The sequence below is a fragment of the Dermacentor silvarum genome, chromosome 1 (assembly GCF_013339745.2).
Source record: "Dermacentor silvarum isolate Dsil-2018 chromosome 1, BIME_Dsil_1.4, whole genome shotgun sequence".
In the NCBI taxonomy this organism is placed as follows: Eukaryota; Metazoa; Arthropoda; class Arachnida; order Ixodida; family Ixodidae; genus Dermacentor; species Dermacentor silvarum.
In genome coordinates, this window is record NC_051154.1 from 335,130,544 (window position 1) to 335,154,323 (window position 23,780).

At 46.4% G+C, this 23,780-nt stretch overlaps 1 non-coding gene across 1 annotated transcript; it reads left to right on the forward strand.

Moving 5' to 3' along the window:
* Window positions 1–20,882: 20,882 nt before the first annotated feature.
* Trnav-cac (transfer RNA valine (anticodon CAC)) lies at window positions 20,883–20,955 on the forward strand. Its single transcript has one exon. It is a non-coding gene; the product is annotated as a tRNA-Val (tRNA).
* Window positions 20,956–23,780: the final 2,825 nt, after the last annotated feature.

The window sequence follows — 23,780 nt, forward strand, 5'->3', positions numbered from 1 at the left end:
TCGACAAGTATGACGTTTTAACAAATGCACAGTTCGGCTGTAGAAAGGGGAGATCAACAGAAACAGTTCTACTTTCATTAAAGGAATACATCCTACTAAACATAGAAAAGAACATGTTTACGCTTACCCTATTTGTGGATTTTAGCAAGGCGTTTCACTGCCTTGATCATTCTAGATTACTCAACAAATTTCAGTCTTATGGTATACGTAGTAATTCCTTAAATTTATTACAATCATATCTCAGTAAACGCCTACAGTGCACATGTATAAATGGCGAAACCTCTACCCTCTTACACAATAAACTTGGGGTACCGCAAAGGTGTGTGCTGGGACCACTTTTGTTTAACATCTATAGTAATTATATCGTAGATTTAGACAGAAGGGCAAAATGTATTATATATGCAGAGGACCGCACCATTTTAATGGAAGGATCTGATATAAACCAGTTATCATCACAATGTAACAATCTACTAAAGAAGCTATCTATATGGTCTAAGGAAAATCAACATAAGATAATGCAACAAAGACAAAGGTTAGGAATCATGATATTTCATGCAAAAAACAAAAAGGCAGCATCGAATCATAAAATAATTTCGGAGGATCGAGAAATAGGGATTGTTGACAGTTACAAAATTCTTGGTGTTCATTTCTTATCTACTTTAACTTGGGATACACATGTAAGCTATCTATGTAAAACACTATCCTCTGTGACAGGAGTACTATGCCGTTGTCGCGGCATGCTGCCAGCCTCCGCCAAACTACAGATACATTACGCCCTTTTCAATTCACTCCTAAACTACCATGCATTGGTCTGGTGTACGACAACTAAATTCAATATAGACAGACTTTTGATATTACAGAAAAAAATTATTCGTCACATCGGAAACCTGGAACCTTTGTCTACGACTAGAGATGCATATAAATTGCTTAATATTGTCTGAGTAGATCACCTTTACACATACCGTTTATTATATGTGATGAAATTTTCTCACGCATTAGTAAAGAACTTCACTGAACGTCTAGCATGCTTAGAACACCGCCAGCCTAAGCTAAACACAAGGAATTCTAACAAATGGGTTACTCCACATTTCCGTACATGCTGCTACAAACACCAATTGCTAGCCTGCAACTTGCCGTTTATTCTCAACAAATATGTAGGTATTGCGGGTTACAGTGGGAAGCAACTCAGAGAATATTTTGTTCGGTTATGATATTTTGTTTCAGTTATAATATTTTGTTTCTGTTGTCTCTTTTTCTTTGCATGCGCTTTCCGTTTTTTAAAGTAAAATCTCTTTTTTTTCCTAGTGTCCAAATGTTTTTTTTTTCAGAAACGCAAGTTTTTATGCTCTGCATATATGCATTTGCTGTCATTACTACGGTACACTATGACATAGTTATTTATAATGCAGTCATGACTATTATGTTTTTGCCTCACATATATATCTATATATCTACTACAGTGTTTTGATCATGTGCGAAGTTGATGTGGCCATGTAAGGTCTTTTGGGCCCCGTCAAACTACTGTCGTAGCTTTTAGCCCAAAATGACCATCCAGTTTCTGTTTCTTTTACTGGAAAATAAAGATTGATTTGATTTGAATCAGGAGAAAGACGCCAGATGCCGTTTACTTAGCGTTATAGCACTAAATATGCGCGTTACGTTATCTTCGATATTGAGATCTGATGGAAGAGCTACGTAAGTGAGTGCCAGGATGCCAGCTGTAAGACACTGCGATAACCAGAGGCGTGGCCACCAAGGAAGCCGCCCATTTCGATAAGTGCCGCCTCAACGCACACAGCACAGGCGAGAGAAAAGACGACACCATAGGTAAAATGGACAATGCCAAAGTGCCAGCTGCTGTAGACCATTTTTAGATGTGGAATATTTGCGTGTTCTCCCTTATAAATTAAATATGGGTTTTTATGCGCCAAAAACACGATGTTATTATGAGGCACGCCGTAGTCGGGGACTCCGGAAAATTTCGACCACCTGGGGTTCTTTAACGTGCACCTGAATCTAAATACACGGCTGTTTTCGCATTTCGCCCCCATCAAAATGCAGCCACCATTGCTGGGATTCGATTCCGCGACCGCGTGCTTAGCAGCCCAACACCATTGCCACTAAGCAACCATGGCGGGTATGTTTTCCCGTAGCCTGATCAATTGCTTCCAGGTGGCCACAATACACAGTTCTGATTCACTGCTTGCGAACATACCTGAGGACTACACTGCTAGAGGGGATTAAGGAAGTTTGTGGCGTCTGCAGGCTGTCATGCAAAGACGCGGCGGCGGCTCTACTTCAGTTGCCACAGGTATCTGCAGCCAGCACGGCGGGCGGCACTCTCGTGTTGTCTGAAGCTGACCCAATTGTGAAATACAATAGGCCAACTTCACGCCGTAAAACACAAAAACACTTTTCATCCGTAACCCCTACTGCACCGTAACCCCCCCCCCCTCCCACGCGCCAGCGCCAATGCAGTAAATAGCACCAGTTTCGAACCTGCCCATGTAAGCAAATTGAAGCAGAAACTCCCCACTGGCAAATTGCCATACTGTGCGCAGCACTATTTCCTAGAGGGAACCTCTGGCGCCGCGATCGTTCAGCCACCATGGGAATGGTAGTTAGTGCATGGATTTGTGTTATCTACGTGCTCGGTGCTTCAGACATTCTTGTCGCTTTGTTTATTATGCTTTATGTGCTTTGATTGTCCTAAATTTCCAAGATATCTATACGTTTCTAAATGTAGAATACTCTGCGCAAACGTGTAATTGCTACTAATTGCAACGGTTCAGCCTGTCGAGGTTGCGAAATTGAAAACGTGCCAAACATCTCAACGCGCTGGCTTGCCCGCGAGAAATTTGAAACTGTGTTCGGTGCCACTTGTTGCATTTGTCCGTGGCGTAGTGGTTTCAATATGGGGCTGCTGTGCTAGAGCTTCTCTGTTGGAATCCTCCATAGGACAATCTTAATAATGGATGGATGGATGTAAAACTTTAATGAAAGTCCTGAGGTACGCGACTCAGCGCGCAGTGGGCCACTCCCACGTTGGGACAGTCAGGCCATGCCCGATCGCCGCATCGTGGGCCCTCTGGACAGCCCATAGTTGCGCCCCGGCATCGGGGCTCTTGATAGCGGAGAGCCACTTGTCCTCATTGATTTGTTCCGTGCCTCGCAACGAGGGGCAACGCCAGAGCATATGGTCTAGGCTATAGCGAAGTCATTGCAGTGTCTGCGAGAACTACTGGCATAAGTGTCGGGATAAAGCTTTTGTAATAAAGCCAGGCTGGGATATGAACCTGTTTGCAATAATCTGAGGGTCAATGCCTGCGCTGTATTTAACTTCTTGTGAGGAAGGGGAAAGTCTCTCCTGTCAAGATAAAAGTGCTGCGTAATTTCGTTATATGTTGTCGGTTAATATCTGTTCGCCACCACTGCGGGCCGGCCGGGTAGTTTTCCATGGTCGCGGAAATCGAGACCTCGCGCCTTGGAGTGGGCCAGCTCGTTGAGGTTTGTGGGACCTCCCATAATGGATCCCATGTGAGCGGGGAACCACGTGAGAGTGTGGGTAGCAATGCTTTTGCCGTCGATGATGCGACAGGCTTCCTTACACACGGCACCAACGCTAAAGGCGCGGATGGCTGGCCTGGAGTCGCTGAAGATGGATGTTGGCATGTTTCTCGTCCAGGAGTGCCAAGGCAATGGCCACTTGCTCGGCCGCACATGACGACGTGCTTCGTACCGAAGCTGCGTTAATGGTCGAACCCTTGTGGTTGATGGACACTAGTGTGAAATTTTTGCTGTTGCCATATTGGGCCGCGTCAACGAAGCAGCTGTCGCCAGGGAGTTCTGTCACCCGGCGTAGGAGCGCCACGGACCTGGCCTTCCTTCTTTCCACGTTGCGCTGGGGATGCATATAGCGCGGGGTGGGGGATATGATGATGTGGTCTTTCTGCTCTTTTGGAGGACCCTGGTAGGAGTCTTCGACCTTAGTCGGGGGGGGGGGGGGACGCCCATCTCTGTTAGGAGTCGTCTGCCCGCTGTAGTGCCGGAGAGACTGAGAATCTGTGCCCTTTCTTGTGTTTCTGCAATTTCTTCCAGAGTATTATGAATACCCAACTGCAGAAGTCGGTCGGTGCGTGTGCAGTTTGATATTTTAATGATGTTAATTTAATTATAACACGATAATTTGTTGACAAGCATGAGATTACAATGTCCCGAAACCGTTTGAAGCAAGAAAGACAAAGTTTAGGCAAATCCATGTACTAACCATCATTTCTAATGCTGGCTGAACCGCTTTGCTTGCAGCTCTCGTAGACACTACCGCCGGAGTTCCCTATAGTAATCAATGTCTGAAACTCTATGGCCTTTGTGCGGATGTGTGCCGGCAAAAAGCGGCTTTATCACAAAATATCACGCAGGAGGTTCGTGCGCGTGTATTAGCCGAAAATCATGCCTAGATGGCGCTGCAGGATTTTTGGGACACCAAAGGGAAGAACGACAGGTACGGAGCCGCAAATGACCCCGGGATACTAGCCGAACAATGCTACGGATTAAAAAATATGTGGAGAAAGCAATGACGACCATTGTTAATTTAGGTGACTAGCCGAAAGCTTCAAAAAGCTATTTGCTTTAATTATGGAATGACTGCTTTTATCTGTTGCAGTTAAGATATTTAGATATGGTTTCTTGTTTCATTGTGTAACTACAAAGAGAACCGAGCTATTAACCGGGACACCTGTAACGGTAGTATAGGGAGAGAGCCTCAGTGTTTCAATGGACATTAACCGTTGCCAATCGGCAATGAGCTCAACGAGCGCGCACCGCAGCTGGTTTATGCGAGTGCACGCGCCCTTTGCGCCTGCGCCTTTGTATCGGCGGGGAAGTCTCAACTCGAAAATGGCTGAAAGAGACAAAGAAAGCTATTCGCTTTAAAATAATGCTTGAAAGCAAGCATTTACACGCTCAGCGTGTTCAATCGGATGGCATTGGGGCGCTGGTATTGTACTGGGGCTGTACTGTAATAAAATTATGTTGTCTACTTTTATAATATTTCATAAAACACGCATTTTCTGCGCCTAATCGTGAAAGAATGAGTTCCTCTTAAATATGCTATGTTAAACCGTCAGCATTGTTCAATACATTCTAAACTTCTTTAGCTCTGACAAGTGATCCTCAGCAGATTCATAAAGTCACAGAATATAGCATCGACAGGCCCCATGTAAACGAAATGATCCACCCTGCTTAATTAAATAAACGTTCTATACGAGAATAATCCGCCTTCCCTGAGAACGTTAAGATGCCTCGCATTTCCTCTTCGAGCAGTATTTAAAGCACCTTTTAATTTATTGTAAATTATTTTCACGCCAGCTGCAGCCATACCAGGCGCGGCTTATACCCTTACTTTTATCTAGAGTTATTTTCTCATAGTAAATGGAAAAACAAAACCTTTCGTAGAGGAATAAAAAACAGGTCGCTTGCCGTGCATAGAGAGTACGTAAAAAGCACAGGTGGTCGAAATTGTACCTGAGGCACCCAATAATGCATCTCTCATAGCTCCTGTGTTGCATTGAGACGTCACGTAGTGTAATTTATTTATTTAATTTGCTTTCGGTTTTTGCTCGAACGTGAGTCGGATGACACTGTGCCGGGTCGCAAGGATTGGCCAGTAACGAGACCCAGGATTTAAAAAAAAGTTGAGGTTTAAAAATGAGTACTGCAATATAGAATCGTTTTAGGAACACATTGCGACTACAATAAAAATATCATAAATAATTGAATAGCTCAGATTACAAAGTGTTAATGCATTTCGAAAAGTGATCCGTTGGTGTGACGCTTGGCAAATGCCTATCAACTTCGAGAAAACCGTATTCATGAGAAATGCATAAAAAGAGGAGCCACTAAAATTGCACTTCACTTCAAACAATAATTTCCTCTTAGAAATACAGCATTATAGCTATATAAGGCTCTGGAATACGAACACTCTTCCTTGAAATAATCACATTCATTACGTCGCAAGCAGTGCTAATACAAAACGTTTCTTTCTTAGAAAGGGTTCCTGGCGTTCCACTCCCAGTTTTCGTTTGCTTGGCCACAAATCCATACTAATACCAATACTTTACTACGCTGTCATTCTTTAGGATCCTTTAACATCTAAAAATAAGAGCATGATTGAAAGTGTACGACAGAGGTAAGCTCGTTTCATCTATGGTAATTTTGGGCGAACATCAGTAATCGCTCTCATCGCGAGAGCAAAGTTCCCATCTCTACGCGAAAGAAACACGGTTTCGTCTCTTAAATTTTTATATCACATAAATAACTGGCACTATAAGGTACATCTTGCTAAGTCTATTTTTTAGAGTGCAGCTATTAAGCGCCCGTTTCTATGTTGAGCGTCGATGTCCGTCGGCATAACTGAGCGAGCGAGTACAGCGAAGGATGAAAAAATTAGCGTAGCTTGTACTGGAAATGCAATGATAAAGAGACAGCGGAGCCGATGGACACCTAGCTAGTCCTGGCTTTTGGGCTAGGCTAAGCACTACCAAGACATCCCTAGCATTTTCCGGAATTTATTGATCGATTATTGATTGGTTATCGCAAGCTATTGGTTACGTATTTGGGCTAGGCTAAGCATTACCAAGTCATGCCCAGCATTTTCCGGAATTTATTCATTATTGATCGATTATTGATTAGCAATTGATTGGCTATCAATTGGCTATCGATGACTGATCAAGGTTAAGAAGTCCCAATCAGCTTCGCTAGTTCACCGGGGTGTGTGGCATTGCGCTTGGACGCTGTCTGGAATAATGCCAGGATCGGCCCACATTTTTAGTCGGCGATGGACGGACGGACTAACGGCCGGCATAAACAACTCCGCTGTTAAAAGCGAACGCGGAGCGCAGCGGGGGATGAAAGACGGAGATAGCGAAGAAAGCGATAGTATCCATCTGTCTTTGCCTTCGCTATACCTGGGCGACTGATTGCAATCCTCCGCAGAGGTCATGAACAGGGTGTTTTTTTTTTGTTTAGCTGCACCAAATTTTTAAAATTAGAAAAATATATATCTTGGTCACGTTATGTTTACCATTCTATTGTACGAATTGGCGGCCTCTAGATACACAGAAATTTAGGCACTTACGTGCGTAATTAGCGAAATTGCGGTAATTAAGGGGGAGGCGTGACATCGATGACAGACGCTCTTTTGGCGGGCATTTTCGGTTTCAAGGAGCCTGCCAAGGGGAACTAATTGTTCGCGTAGCTCCCACATGAACTCCGCTATTCAAAATTTGTTCGTTGGGATAGGTAGTGTCGAGGACGGGCCCCGAAGTACTCACTCGCATTTATAGTACATTTTCCCGCTCTCGGGTAGCAGGCGCTTGCGTGGCTCAGTGGTAGAGTATCCGCCTCCCCCGCAGGGGGCCTGGGCTCGATCCCGTCGGAGAGCGGGTACTTTTTTAAATGCGAATGCATTTCTTAGTCGGGGCATGTCAGGCGTCTGTCGGTGTCCGCGCGCCGCAGGTGTTACCTCTCTGCTCTCACTCCCTCTCCCATAGCAACAGCTGCGGGCGCGCGCGCTTATCCTCGCCCCTAGCAAACGGAGCAACTGGTGCGGGCGGAGTAGCGGAGAGTGAGTGGAGCGGAGGAGCGCGCTCTGGCGTGTGGGGGCGCTCGCATCGCGGGAACTCGGTGGAGCTCCCGCGTGTTTGGAGAGAGTGTAGGAGAGGGTAGGTGCAGTGCTTCGCCGCTTCCTCTCTCGCCGTTCACTCTCTCTCCTCCCTGCGCCCCACTCTCCCGTTCGCTCGCTCGCACGTATATATAAATGGAGTGAAGCGCGCGCCTCACTCTCGACCGTTCGCTGGCTGGGCGCCTCTCAAGGCGATGGCAGAAGTCGGTGAAGGCGAATGTCTGACGGCAACGGTACCCCTAGCAAGAAGTGTAATACAATCCAACCCGAGCATTACACCTCTCGCTGGAGGTGACGTCACTGCAGTAGCTTCAACGTCATCATCAAACGGAGGAAAAGAATCGGAAGACAAGGCTGCGAAGCCGAGTCCGACAAGGGTCCGACTACCATTCACGGAAGTTACATTGATCTCGCCTTTACCCGAAACTGTGACGTGCGCATGCTTCTCAAAGACCCTTTGACTGTACACCTTAGCGACCACAAGGCTGTGATTACGGCCGTCAGGTACTATGACAACACAAACAGGTGCTGATGAATGTGTAAATAAATGGTTACGGTACAAATCCTCGTCTCGTCATTAATTTACGCCATTAAAATTACTACGCCGTGTACTATCGGCGCAAGAAATGCATTCGCATTTCCTCACGATTCCCTTCGGGGAGGTGGGGGCAATTTTTTTTTCGCATTTCCGGCGGTGGTCACAGGCTACGGGGCATCGGCGGCGGTATGATCGCGACCCGAAACGGCTATTGGAATGAGTCCATAACAGCTTACGCTGTAAAAGACACCCTGTATACCCGAGGTGTGAATAGACAGCACACGCCACCTGCCGTCTTCTCTGCGTATATCTCGGCATATATCGCTGTATCATAATATATACACGAAAGAAAATGAAAGAAAACGTTTGCCAGTCTCATCGCGCTTCCTACAAGTGACGAAGACAGTTCGGGGTTCTCGGAAACTTTCAGGCTGAAATGCATTCCAAACAGCACATAAGTGGGCCGCCATCAAGTTCGCCTTTCTTGTGGGCTTTATTTAAAATTTTCATATTCTGTCCTCGTTATCATACACCACCTCGGGTACGTATTTGTGAAAATATTCACAGTGCCGGTGGCGATTTCAGCGGCACTGAAGGGAAGGGACGGGAAGCATACTGTCGCAGCCTGTTCCTTCACCTTGGCAAATAAGGCTTTGTCCAGCATTTTCAACACGTATGTAGAACAAGGTTTTTGTTCTTATCGTTCTTGCGTTCTCATTCCATGCTGTTTTCGCGTTCTCGGCGCTTTTTCTATTAACCGCTCATGTTATGATAAGTCACCGGCAACCTTACTTCAAGTGTGTGCGTGTACAACATATTCGCTTTCAGAAAGCTTGTCGCCACTCGCTCTGAGTATGATGAAAGAGAGGGCCCCGGGACTGTATTATGAGACAATGACTTTCACTTTTATGGTGCTCAATTATCAGCTACGACAGCGGCCAGCACTCAAAATACTACAGTGAGGCGTCGCTGCGGACGCCACGTTGTGTTAAAAAGGAAGGTGTCCCCGACAGGCATAGATCATTCCACCGAGATTACTAGCCGATTTCAGTGCGCACAGTGTCGTTAATGCTACCACCTTTCCTACCGTAATGGCACTTCGCACTGTTAAAAGAGTCATCACTAGGAGGGTAAGTGTAAGCATATACTCTTGCTCCTTGACGTTACTGGTTACTTATCTGCAACAAGTTGTCATGTGTAAGGCCATGTGGAAGATCTCGAATAATATACAGTAAAACGAAATCAAACAGATGGAGGAAGACGAAAGGCAGAAGTCAGAAATGAAAGTATGGTTTGTGTGATGGCGAAAAATGACATCTAGGTTTTCTTTTTGATGTTGGGAATGACAAGCAGAGCATGCAGTGGGTGCAGGTACCACAGTGGTAGAGATGGTCGTCGCTTCTAAAATGAGATGCGTGTGTGTGTGGGGGGGGGGGGCTGTCAAAGAAAGTTGAAGAGCTCCAGTTTGTCAATTTTGCGCAACAAGACCGTCGTCGCTTCAGAGGGCACATCGGTCAGTAAGGGTGATGTGGGCAGGGTTATTTCATCCGTAGGATCACTTTGCTAGAAACATGCAGTACGGCTACAGCGAAGATATTCAAGAACTGCTAGAAGGAACAGTTTTGAGAATGTGTTAGCTAACAAGCCAATAGATTTGGTAGCACACATTGATGATGGATATCACGGACTTAGTGATAGTTTGTGCTTGTATACTAAGCACACATGATATCACTATTCCTAGGCTTCGATTTTTCGACCGCAAGGAAATACCGAAAAATGAATATTTAGATAGCTTTTGAATAAATTGAATAAATAGATAGTTATTAAGGAACATTTTCACTGACTGTTTTGAGATCAGAGTCGCCCGTGCGTCTAACATTGGCATCTGCCAGAAATCGATCTGACAAATAGTGCCATACGTCACAGGTGATATCTGGGCTATGTTCTCGAAAAAAAAGAAAAACATTGTATTTTTTCGGTAATTGGGTTATTTGAATTCTAAAAACAAAAGCTAAGTGGCGCCCTTGATTCATGGGCGCTACCTAGCGCGCAGCTGTGTCTAGCACAGTGGTAACGTTACACCTAACATTGAGACTTCGAGCCTTTGTGCAGACACCCACGTGGTGAAAGGCCAAACAACAGTCCACTTCTACCATTCTTTCTATATATTACAAATCCCATTGATTTGTTTTTGCATTGTGATCATCATTTTTGCACTACAGCTGAATATAAGCATAACATTGTGTTTTTTTTCACTATCCCCTGTACTCCCACTACCCATTATAGAGACGTGGCTACCTCATACAGTGGAAGGGGCGTTCCAGGTGGGACTGCACGTTTGAGCCAAGCTGCAATCTGAACGAGAAAAGTCTCCGCTGTTTTGAGAATCCTATGAAGCCAACGGAATTCAGACTTCAGTATGCAGCTGACATTTTTCAACACAAAGTGCGAAAGAAGCTGCAGTTTAGAAGACGCTCGAGTGGAACAGTCACCATTCCAATCGATATGGACATATTTCGCTGGGTTTTTAAGGGAAGAGGACAGCCCCTTAAAAAGCAGTGGATACTGTGTGATAAGCAGGATTTCGCTAGGCTACCGCCCGCCGATGACTGGTTTGTTTCAATTAACGCTTCGCGTGAAAGGCACAATTTGTTTGAGGAAATCTCCTGGAAAGGTAGGTTTAGGATTTATCCTTGAACGTCTGCATATCTTCATGGCAAGTGAAGGAGCCCCACTTCACGAGGAAAGATATCCTCAAAACTAGGTTATGCCAACCTTTTTATGACGTGTTCGTGAACCACCTGCAGTGTGTGAAATATTCTTTATTCCGCTCCCCAGAGAATGAAGATGTGTTTTTAGAGCAATAAAACAATGTTAATTATCTTGTGTTGGGGAAACGGTCATTATTACACGTGGCAAAAGGGCACTAACACGCTTTTGATATATACTTTTTACTGGCACGATTTAATTCCGAAGCTTTAAAATGTTGTCTGCTGTGCACTGGCGCCTCAGTATCCGTCACATGCAAGTATAAAACTCAATTGTTGAAATGAACGTCATGATACCATACATATATAACAATATATAACACAGCAATTAGACTATGCAGGCACGTGAGACGTAAATATTTTGTGTGGCTTTTATAAAGTTCTTGGGTATATTTGTTACTAGGAGTTTGTCGTTATCGTTCCCTTTTCACCGTATTGATTGTGGTAATTCATTCCTAGCTTGAGTAGTATATGCCGTCCTGTTTTGGTTTTGGTTAGTCGTTCCACCTGGGATGTTTGCTGCGCTTCTATGAGTTCATCCAATGTGCTGTGGAGTCCTAACTTTAGGAAGACATCTGTGCTCGTACTGATTGGAATCTCTAGTGCTAGTTTGTATGCCTTTTTATGAGGATGTTAATTTTGATCCTTTCAGCTGCAAACCAATTGTGGAAGGCTGCTATGTATGTGATCTCACTGATTATGAATAATTGTATGAGCCGCATGATACTTTCTTCCTTCATACCCTGGTGCTTGTTAGTAATTCGCTTTATTAATCTCATGGTGCTCGTTACCTTTGTGTCTAACTCCAGTTTAGCATCCAGTTTACAACAAGGGCAGACGCACGAGTAGAGCAGAGAAAATGATCCCAAGCTATGGCTCAGACGACAGAGCAGCAGTGTGAACGGGTACGTATACCCTCCATTTGTTGAGATGGTGATAAGTTTCGCTTATCATCCATCTTCACAGAGTGGAACAGCCGACGAAGTTTTTAACTACTTGTTAAATAGCAACTGATTCAATTTAAGCTCGGAAAATGAGTAGTAGATGTTCCGTGTACCTGTAAACCAGAGCAAAAGCCATGAAGCACTGCTCTTTATACTTTTGCCCCTTGCAACGAAGCTAAAAAGCCGACGCCGCGCAGCGTTGTAGAAGGCACGAAGTTATTTTCTCTCGCGATCCGGCATGTGCTGTAGCATTCCCATCGCGATAGCTCTGCCAAACCAGTCATACAAGATAGAAAAGTCTTAATGGCACCGAGAATTGCGCGTTTTAGAATCACGATTTTTTGAGCCTGATTATTTCTTTAGTCGCTGAGGCAGTCGGCTGCCGCGCTTGGGTCATTTGGGCAGGGCCTCTCCCGTCTCCTAAAGTTGTACCCGACTATACAGTACTTGTCCTCTGTAAAACGGAAAAGACTTTACAAAGACGTTCTGGACTGTTTGTTACCAACATCGTTGTACAAATCTTTATTCATAGTCGGACCCGGACAGGACGTGCTAAGAAGTGTTAAAAAGGTGAATGTAAAACGGGGGGCAAAAACTTTCTTCAATCTTCACTCTGGTACGCTGCCCGTAAAGCAAAGGTTAGCGGATAACGCTGTCTACGTCCCATGTACGACAAATTATCAACGCTGTTAGACGCCTTAAACAGTAGAACACGTGTTTACTTCCTTCTGGGACGCCGTTTTTCATTGGGACATTCTGCAGCGCACATTAAAAAAACGACCGCCCCTTCAGGAGTAATGGTATTCACTTTCTGTGCGTGGACAATGAAGACGCTGTCCCATACAACATATTCATGTTAATAGGACTAAACTGCATCTGGCAGACTAGAATGGCCATCCGTAATGCCGACATTCACATACGTCCTGTCAGGCAAAACTCAATGCAAACATGGGTTATATGCACCAACTGCACAAAGCGCTACCAAAGCCTCCTCACTGGCTACCTCTCTTCGACGAATTGTGTAACCTGACAAAAATGTAATGGAGACATACCGCATCAAGGCTTCGTCTAAATGTTTTTTTTCTTTTTTTAACCTTTCCTGTAGTAGTGTTCCTATGCCCCGTAAAAAGAAAACAGGCAATAAAGAAAAAAAGTGTACTGGTAATTGCGTGTATACTGCTTCCGGCCACCGAGCGTGACGGATCGTAGGGTCATGGCCTCTTCCGGGGCAGCGACAGCGGTCACTTTTGACCGCGGAAACAGGCGCTACGACGAAGACAAGGAATATCCGTTTATTTTGCCGCAACTCCTGAAAGGACGAGTGACGATTAATACCGTGTTTCTACACGGGGATGTACGTGCGGGACCGTTCAGGGTCGAGGACTTCAGAGACGCCCTGCTGCCGACGGGCTTGCTGCCTGACGTGGTATGCATTGGGGCGTACCAGATCAACCACGTTTCGGCGGTGACCCTCAGTGATGCGACCGCCACGAAACGGCTGCTGGCGTTGAAGGAACTGCAGGTGAAGGGACGACGGTGTGTCATTGTGGACCCACAGGACCAGCAGGTGAAGCTTAGGCTTCACTGGCTGCTGTATGGAGTCATCGACGAGGACATCCGGAATGCGTTCGCGGCTTTCGGCAAGGTGGAGGAGGTAAGCCGGGAGAGGTGGCACGTTTAAGGCATGGGGGACAAGACATTAACCACTAGGACCGTGCTGCTCAATCTGAAGAGCGGTGTCAAAGTGGAGGACCTTCCTCATCAGGTCCGCATCGGCGGAGAGTTGGCTTTGGTGGTTGTTCCCGGTCGGCCCTTGCGCTGCCAAGGCACGGGACACGTCCGCCATGAGTGCAAGGTACCCCGCTGTTCCCAGTGTAGGCGCTTCGGCCACCTCGATGCTGACTGTGTGAAATCATACGCCGCCGTGACAGGCCCAGCAGTGAGTGACGTTGCGGTAGAGGACGTCATGGACGTGGTGGAGACGGAAGACGCTGCCAAAGGAACCCATGACCTGGTGCCGACACCGACAAGCAGTGGGACGTTGACCGTGGGTGCAGACGGCAAGTTGGCTAAGACTGCTGAGAAGCCGAATTTTCCGGTACAGGTCCCGACTGCAGAGGGTCAGGCGACGGGAGGCGTTGGTGAAGATGCAGCCGACGCCGACTAGACGGTAATGCAGCCGGATGAAGCCGTTAAGAAAGGCGACCGGGCAACGACTCTCCGTGCCCCAGTGAAACGTCCCCACGACGAAACTAAGGACCGGGACGAGGGTGCAACGAGCACCAGCGAAGGACCACCAACGAAGACGCCTCTTGGGAGGCGGATGGGCTTCAAGCCAACGTGAAATGTTCCGCCTGAGAGAACGCCTGGCGATAAAGCGCCGCCCACGTACAACGCTGGAAAGACGGAAGATCTCGGAGGCGGCTAGTCGAGGGCTAGTCGTGAACGGTAAGCACCATGCTGCGGGCGTATACTTTTTCTTTAGTTCAAGATTGCTCTAATTCCGTCCCTTAGTATTGCCACATTAAACGTGAGAGGGTTGGCCGCTAGTCGTAGGCAAAGCTAGGTCCTACGGTTGGTAACTGACCACAACATAGACGTACTAGCTGTCCAGGAAACTAATGTGGACGGGGAGGAGGAGACCAGGAGCATGGTGTGCGACGTTTCACGACTAGGTATTTTGCGGTGGTTAGCTATGCGATAGGCACGTCGGGGGCTGCCTTCTTTTTGTGAAGAAGCTGCCTGGACTACAGATTCAAAGTGTATTTTCCTGTGAGTCTGGAAGGATTTTTTTGTGATGTCATGGGTGATGTTGAGTTCCGCGTCATATGCGCATAGTCTCCTAATTCAGTGCATGAGCGGGTTCTTTTTTTTCGAACATTGAACAGTATGTCCGTTGCCATAAGCTCGTTATGTTGTTAGGCGACTTGAACTGTGTGCTAAGTGCTAGAGACAGAGTCAACAATGCCGATGTGCGTGAAATAAGTAGCGATGTGTTGTACAAAATAATAAGCGAAACTGAACTTGATGACGTTTTCGAGTGTCTGGAAGGAGGGCGTGACGTGAATTTTACGCGTTTTCAGATCATGCCATGCACGATTAGATCGCATGTACAGTCACGAGCAAAAGTTTTTGGACCAAAGGTGCCACGATTTTATTTTTTTCCTTCGTAGCCTGGGTGTTCGACTGGAATCAAGAGCACACGCCTACGTGCACGTGTTTGACCAATACAACGTAATAAGCCAATTTGAGGCCGGAGAGCTACGCTTGAATATATTTATATTTTTTACTGATGCTGCGGTCTCCAAACTTTTGCTCGCGACTATACATCTCGATGGATATGATTTCAAGATGCCACAGATATTGCGTTGTACCGTGCCCTTTTCGGACCACTGCCTAGTAAAAGATCAGTTAGGTATAGAGAAGAAGGGGCCATGCTTTTAATTTGGAGCTCTGGAAAATGAATGCCATGTTACCAAACGACGAGCCATTTCTAACGGCAGTACGCGATATGGTTAATGAAATGCACGAAGATACATAGGAAACAATAGCAGAAAAGCGGGAATGTTTTAAACAAAATGGTAAAAAATAAAAGCCTTAGAAAGATCGAGCTGCCTAAAATATGAGAGGGAAGGGAAACAAAAAGGGTTTACGAAGGCTACTTAAGCGGCTGATAACGCTTGAATGCACAGAGTCTGGTGCGTACAAAGACTACGTACGAAACGTCAAAGAAAACTTTGAACGGTTTGACAAGGAGCGATATCAAGGTGCCATTGTGCGAGCACGTGCCGAGGCACTAGAGGCTGTGCAGACACCCACCAAAAGGGAACTTGTGCTAGAGAAGGCGCACGGATGACGGAACCATTTAGATAAGATTTTAATAAACGGCAATCTTGTTGATGACAACGAGAGCATAGGTCACGCCTTCTTCGAGTGTTACCAGTCGCAGGAAGCGAATGTAGATGGTTTTAAAGCGGATTTTCTTCATCGCATGCCACGATTGGGTGATGACACCAAAAAAAGATTAGAAGGCAAGAGAAAGCACCTCATGGACTCAGTTGTGCGATGTATAATGCTTTTAAAAAAGAACTGGCTCCTATGTTATCTACGTATTTTATGAAGCGTATGAACCGCAATCTTTGCCACCTTCCGTTGGGAAAGCTCACACCATTCTTATACGAAAGAGCGATCAAATAGATAAACTCAAATTAGTGTCAACTTACAGGACAATATCGCTAACAAACGTTGATTACAAGATATTTATGAAGACTTTAGCCACCAGACTGCAAGGAGTCATGAAGGAAATAGTCGCAGACCACCAAACTTGCGGCATAATTTTTTCGAACATCCATGAGATGCGGTGTGTACTCGAGTGCTGTGACGTCACCTTTGGTGGCGTAGCAGTTCTTCAGCTTGATCTCGAGAAAGTGTTCGATTGTGTTTCTCACGTTATTTTGTTTACCATCTTGGATCATGTTAATGTCGGTTCCACCATCACTGAGGGTGTGGCCTTGGCGTACCAGAATTGCACAACGAGAATAATTTTCAATAAGTATCTGGGGGCTCCTATTAACATCAAGCGTTCAGTGCACCAAGGCTGCCCGCTCAGTCCGCTTTTATTTGCTGTTTATAAAAGAGTTAGAAGCAATGCGCGTGGCAACAACTGGAAATAAGAAAATATGTGGTTTTAGACTGGCAGCGACTTCAGTGAAGCTGTTGTCCTATGCAGATGACATTGTAGTGTGTTGCAGAGACAAACCAAGTGTAACCGAAACTATAAATGTAGTGAAGCGTTTCTGTGATATCCCGGGCAGCAGAGCAAATTGGGGCAAATCTCTCGGGCTGTGGCACGGGGAGTGGCCGTCTGCCTCCGACGAGGTATCTGGGTGTTCCTCTCGACAGCTACAATAGCAGCGAGGAATAGTGGAAGAGCCAAACCAAAGAAAAAAAAGAAAAAGCAGACAGATGTAAAGGTACAAATCTGTCTATTTTTGCAAGAGCGACAGTGTGTAATATGTTTTTTATAACTAAGCTATATTATGTCATGCAAGTGTTGCATTATTCTAGAGCAAACGTACAAAGGCTGCACAGAGTGTTTGCGGTTTTCATCTGGGGTTCAACATGGGAAATGTGTAGCCGTACAAATTTGTTCAGAAGAGTGAAGGAAGGGAGTTTGTGCTTGGTACATTTTTTTGTTCGACAGCTGGTTAACAGATTTTTGTTTTTTCGCGATGTGCGCAATCCTTTCTGCACATTGTGTGCTATAGCTCAGGTTGAGCGACGCATTGCCGGTACATGTTGTTAGTATACGGAAAGCATGACCGGAACACTTCGTGGGTATTTCAAGGGAGTGGTCGACAGTGTGCGCTTCCTTGACAGTTGACAAGAACTTTATGGAAAGGTCCTGAGGAAAAAGATTGGGGGAGCCGAAGGCACCCCAATCAAGTTGGTGGCTCCGCCCATGACGGAACCGGGAGCTGATGGCTCTCGGCGACGTCGCGGGCCCTCTGGAAGTCCGCGCTTTGCAGTAGGGCGTCGCACTTGGACTTGTCGTGAAGATCAGAGCCCGCGTTGAACAGGCACAGCCAGAGCATATGGTCGAAAGAACAGTACTCGTGCCCACATTTGGAGCACGATTGCGGGAAGTTGGAATCTATCCGATTGAGAGCTCTGGGGGTGAGGTACGATCTCGTCTGCAAAAGCCTGAACGTGGCAGACTGAGCCCTGTTTAATTTTTGGTGAGGGGGAGGGAATTTCTTTCTGCTCAGTCTGTAGTGGGATGTGATCTCGTTAAAGGTGGTAAGAGGGTCTTTAAGGGAGCAATCTTGTGAGAGAGCTGGACCGTTAGCCCGGGCGCGGTTCGTGAATTCACGCGCTAGGCAGTGGGCCTGCTCGTTGGGGTTGCAACCCGCTTGATTACCTACTCCTTTAACGTGGGCCGGGAACCAGGCGATCTGGTGACCTGCTGTCTCGTTGTCTGCCGTATTTTGGAGAGATTTATTTGCTAGGCTAGCCGTGTGCTTAGACACTAGGGCTGACGAGAAGGCCCTGACGGCAGTGCGCGAGTCGGAGAAAACAGTCGTTGGGCCTTTGGCAGCGTAAAGGGCCAAAGCGATCGCGATTTCCTCCGCCTCGTTTGCGTGCTTAGTGCAAACGGACGCAGCGCTAATCAGCGTTCTTCGCGCGTCTACGACCAAGATTGAAAACCTGTTTTCGCTGCCGTATTTGGCCGCGTCAACGAAGAGTGCATCTGCCCCGTACGGATGAACTCTTTGAAGGATGGCTTTAGCCCGTGCGATTCTTCGCCCCTCGTTATATACCGGATGAATGTTTCTCGGTACAGGTTCGACCGTTATACCTTCCTTGGCTTCTTTGGACAGGGGGTATCTGTCGAGCAGCGGTTGTATGGATGATATAGCTGCTTCGTTAAGGATTTTGTTACCCGGCTTAGTTAATGAAAGCCTGGAAATCTGTGCAGTGAGATGTGCTTCGATTATTTCGTCGATAGTATTGTGAACACCAAGCTCCAATTGTTTCTCCGTGCTAGCACATTGTGGGATGCCGAGTAGTCTCTTGATACCCGATCTAATGAGCGTGTCGAGTTTCTTCCTTTCTGCTTTGCTCCATTTGAGGAAAGGCGCCGTGTAGGTAACTTGACTGATGGAGAAGGCCTGAAAGAACCTGAGGAGGCTGTCCTCCTTGAGTCCCCCCTTTCTATTTGTAACTCTGGCAAGCAGCCTAAGTATATTGTGCGCCTGTGCTCCGAGGTTTTTTAGAGCTTCTGCATTACATACTTTGGCGTTGATTAAAAGTTCTAAAATTTTGATGGAGTTCACCCTCGGAATGGGGTGTCCTTCTCTAGTCGTAATTTTGACTGACAGTGTTTCCAGAGGCTCAAGGTTCCTAACGCCTTGCCTAGCCTGCCTGTGAAGCTTCCTTGCTGTTCGTTTTTCGAATGATTACCTTTCTCAAGTGAAAAGGGAAGCAATGTATAAAGATGTTTGTGATATCGCTTGTCCACCACCATTATATAGAGCCATATACAGTGGAGGGCAAGGGCAGGATGTTCTTAAGCGGGTAAAACGCATGCAGGTACCAACAGGGGTAAAAACATTTTTTAAAGCTTCACAACGGAACGCTTACTGTCAATACTTTTATGGAAGAATGGGGTTGAACCATACCACGGGGATCGTACTGCTTGATCTACATGCAGTCCGAAACCATAGATCATATTTTTTGCACTGTTGGGAAAGGGTATACTTCTGCGATTTCTTAAAGAAAGAGTTACCGGTGCACCCTCAAGGGATCCGGTATCTAGCAATAAAGGATGCTGATGGGGTTTCCTATGATTTTAATATGTTGAATGCTCTCCACTATTTATGGCAGGTTCGTGTGGCAGGTTACCATTGCGGTACCGTTGCTAGGCCTGCGCGCATATATTTAAGAGAATGTATGTCAAGATTTATTCAACTAGAGAAAAGGCAAGAGTTTGTACCGGAGTGACTATCAAGGCTAGAGCGTTTGACAACCATGAAGGAATTTTAGTGTGACAACGCCTGTTCTATACGGAGAGATGGCTTTTAAATGCGAAGCATTTCTTGGCGAGCATTTGCCACTTTGACAGTATCTATCTATCTATCTATCTATCTATCTATCTATCTATCTATCTATCTATCTATCTATCTATCTATCTATCTATCTAGCCGCGTACGTCTTGGTGCTCTCATGGTCGTTTCGTTAACTTGGTAGGTACCAAAATTGGCATAGCATAACAAGAGTGTATGACGAGCATAAATGGTAGGTCAGGTCATGAATATCATGACATGTGTGAAATGTAGGTTGTGAAACAGCCGCTGATGTGTTGCAGCTCTCATGGTCATTTCGTTAACTTGGTATCTACCAAAATTGCCATAGTACGATCAGAGTTTACGACGAACATAAATGCTAGGTAATGACATGAATGTCATGACATGTAGGTCATGAAACAGCCGCTTACGTTTTGATGCTCTCATGGTCGTTTCGTTCACTTGGTAGATACCAAAAACTGGCATAGTATGGCAAGATTGTATGACGAACATAAATGAAAGGTTATGACATGCGTGTCAACTAGATCATTAAACAGCTGCCTAAAATAATAATGACTCAGCGAAAAAAGATTAACACTCAAAAACCACTGAAATGGTTTCGCACGTGAGTACTAAGTGAATGAAAAGGCTAAAAGTTTATGGTTATGTTAGAAGTCATAGTCATGAGCATGACTCAACAGAAATGACAATGCTCAGCGAAAAAGATTAACATTCAAAAACCACTGGAATGGGTTCGGCGCACTATGTGAAGGAAACACTATAGGATGATGGTAGAAGTCGTAGTCATGAGCATGAATCAGCAAAAATGACAAGTACTCACCGAAAAAAGATTAACACGCAAAAACCAATGGAATGGGCTCGGATGTGGTTACTAAGTGAAGTAAAAGGCCAAAATTTGATGGTCGAAGTCATAGTCATGAGCATGAGTAAGGCTTTCGCCTTAATGTCTCTTGGGCTTAGCTAAACGGACTCCCGAGGACTCATGACTTGAATGTCATGGCATGCGTTTCAGGTAGGTCATGAAACAGCCGCCTACGTCTTGGTGATCTCATGGTCGTTTCGTTTACTCGGTAGGCTCCCTACACATTGCTTCGCATAACATCGATTTCCACAGGGCGTGGGATCTGGCGGCTTTTTTTTCCTCAAGGTTCTCCAAGGTTGGCATTTGTGATATGTGTGTAATAAGTGTATGTTCTGTGTAACGTCGAAGACCGGCAATAAAGAAAAAAAGTTAATTGCGTGCGCTTTACACGCCCAAGGTCCCCGGATCGATCCCGGGCGAAAACAGAGCGTTTTCTTTTGATTCTATTGCGATCCCATACGCTCAGAAGAAAAGGGGGAGCGAAATAACCTATTCCGTGCTCGGTTCCCGTGGTGTAGTGGTTATCACGTGCGCCTCACACGCGCAACGTCCCCTGTTCGATCCCGGGCGGGAACGAAACTTTTTATTTTTGTTTCTATTGTGATCGTATACGCCCAGAAGAAAAGGGGGAGCGAAATAACCTACTCTGTGCTCGGTTCACGTGGTGTGGTTCTTTCGTCGGCTGTCGTGTGCGTCGGACGCAGGAATCATGAGCTCCAGCGGAGCGGCGATAGCGGCCGTGGGCGGTCACGGAAACAGCATAGAGAAAGAAATTCAACAAGAGGGGACACTCGGCAAAAACTGGCAACAGGAAACACGTCACCATACGTCACGCTATACTTTTGACACCGAACGTTAGCTGCCGCGAGCATCGAAAAAAAAGAAAGTGAACTTAAGTTAACAGGCATTGATTTATTTTTTAATTACTTGCCGCGAAAACTAAAACGTTTCGCGTATAAAAGAACTTAAGCTTTGCGACTTGTTTTCCTTGCCTTACCTAGCCACAGGTCAATGACGCGCCAGATACATGCGTCATCCGCCAGACACTCCCGCGAAGGCAGCGAGGATGGCTGCGCGCGCGTTTGAGCGCTCGCGCGCGGCGACCCGTCTGTCTCCTTCTTTTTTTTTTTTTCTTCTTTAACTGTAACCTGGTTTATTGGGCTCTCGGCGTATTCTTGCGTTCCTTCTGCACTGGGGCAAGACACCACTGCACTAATGGACTACGGCAAGGTGAGAAATCTTGTTTCACAGTCTACGACGCAATTAGGCTTACGGCACGGGACCGAGACTTAAGACGCAGTTAGCGAAAAACAACTCGGCCATCCTGGCGCAGTTAATTTGAGTTAATGAATCGGGCTGAGACATGTTTCCTACGCTTCCTATGGGACTATTGTAACTTATTTCGGTTTTTGAGCCACACTGGCCGCACAGGGCGCCGTGTCGCAGTTAGCGAGAACTCAGCCGTAGTGCATGTGTAGTCTAGTGCATCTTGCTAGGAGAAGTTTGTGCCGCTTTCTCTGACGCCAGACATTACTGAAAAAGTAATTTCGTTACTTTCTGGGGTACTTTTGAGGCACGCTGGCCGCACAGCGCGCTGTGACGCAGTTAGCGATAAGCAGCTCGGCCGTGGTGATAGTTAGTTTGGCGTGTAATGAATCTTAGAGGGACAAGTCTGTGACGTTTTTTTACGGCTCCGCAACAACATATACCTTCTTTCGGTACTCACGCCCGTTGAAAACACGATGGGCGATTGCCAAGAGTGATAACATGGGGTGTGCTGCTGGCGCCGGCAGAACGCGCGAACGACGAACATATAAGAAACTTGTAATTCGAAAATTACGTCTTCTAAAGGAGTGAAAAAAGGCATTGCACCCACGCATTTGTCTTGAGTGCCTGTTGCGTCCGTCTCTATGTATGTAGCGTACCGTCACATCGCCCGAGGCCAAGTTTTGGAAACGCGAAGTCGCTCGTGTATTTGTGCTGCCAAAGTGCAGGAAATAATGCCCGGAAATGGGGGAACGCTTGGAAATCAGATGTTTTCATATATGTTTGGGATGAGTCGGGTATTTTCTACGCCATGTATGTAAAAGCGAATTGCTTTTGTTTGTAATGCCGCCTATTCACCGCTTTCGCACGTTTCGCCTCTACACGCAGTATTCCTATGTCTAAATACCAAAATGACTCATGCTTGTAACATGCTGTTACGTGCTTGAAAATGTAACATGCTTGTAATTTACTTTTTTTTTTCAGCTGGTGCCGTCCGGTGGAGCTTCATACAGGAACTACTGCCTTACCTGCTGGTGTGACAACGTTGGATGAACGCACAAAAAGCGCGGAACGAGCTTTTATATAGAGCAAAATAAATATTTCCTCATTGCACAAAAGGTCTTGCATCTACTTTGTGAAATTTCACGTGGCACAGATTCGATGGGACTTTACGATATCGTTCGCAATCATTTTTACTAAATAATAAACTGATTCTGCACGAAGAGCAAAATAAAAAAAAAAGAGGGGGGGGGGGCGCAGCCGGCGTGCTAGCTTACGTTCAAAATACGCGCGCCCAAAACCGAAACCGGAAGTGATGTAAGTGATCGACACCGACCGCTTGGCACACTGCAGTCAATTAGGCCGCTGGGCCCTATGGGAGTGTCCCCTCTTGTTGAATTCCTTTCTCTATGGAAACAGGCTTGACGAAGTGGAAGATAGCGAGTATCAGGTTATTTTGCCGACTCTGCCCACCGGACGTGTTGTTTAAACACGGTTTTTTTTGCACGGAGACGTGCGAGTGCGACCGTTTAGAGTCGAAGATTTTCGAAACGCGCTGACCAAGACCGCAATGCACCCTGACGTGGTGGCGTTGGGGGCGTACCACATCAACCACGTCTGGCCTGTGACTTTGAGCAGCGCGGAAGCAACGAAGCGGCTTCTCGCCTTCAAGGAACTAAAAGTGAAGGGACGCCGGTGCCTCATCCTAGACCCGGAGGATCAACAGGTGAAGCGGCAGCTCCACTGGATGCTTCACGGCGGGACCGATGAGGACAGTTGGACGGCGCTAGCTGCGTTTGGAAAAGTTACCAAAGTGACCCGTGAGCGGTGGAGCGTTCAAGGCGTCCAGGAAAAAGGTTCAACGACCACAACCGTGCTTCTAAAGATGAAACCTGAGATGAAGGTCGAGGACCTGCCGCACCAGATAAGAGTTGCAGGACAGCTGGCCCTGGTAGTGGCGCCTGGACGGCCGATGCAGTGCTTGCGCTGCCGCGGCACGGGCCACGTGCGCCGAGAGTGCAAGATACCACGGTGTTCGAAATGTATACGGTTCGGCCATGGTGATACGGAGTGCGTACGGACGTACGCAGCGGCTACAGGATCCGCATCAACGGAGGAGGTCGCGGACCACCTCA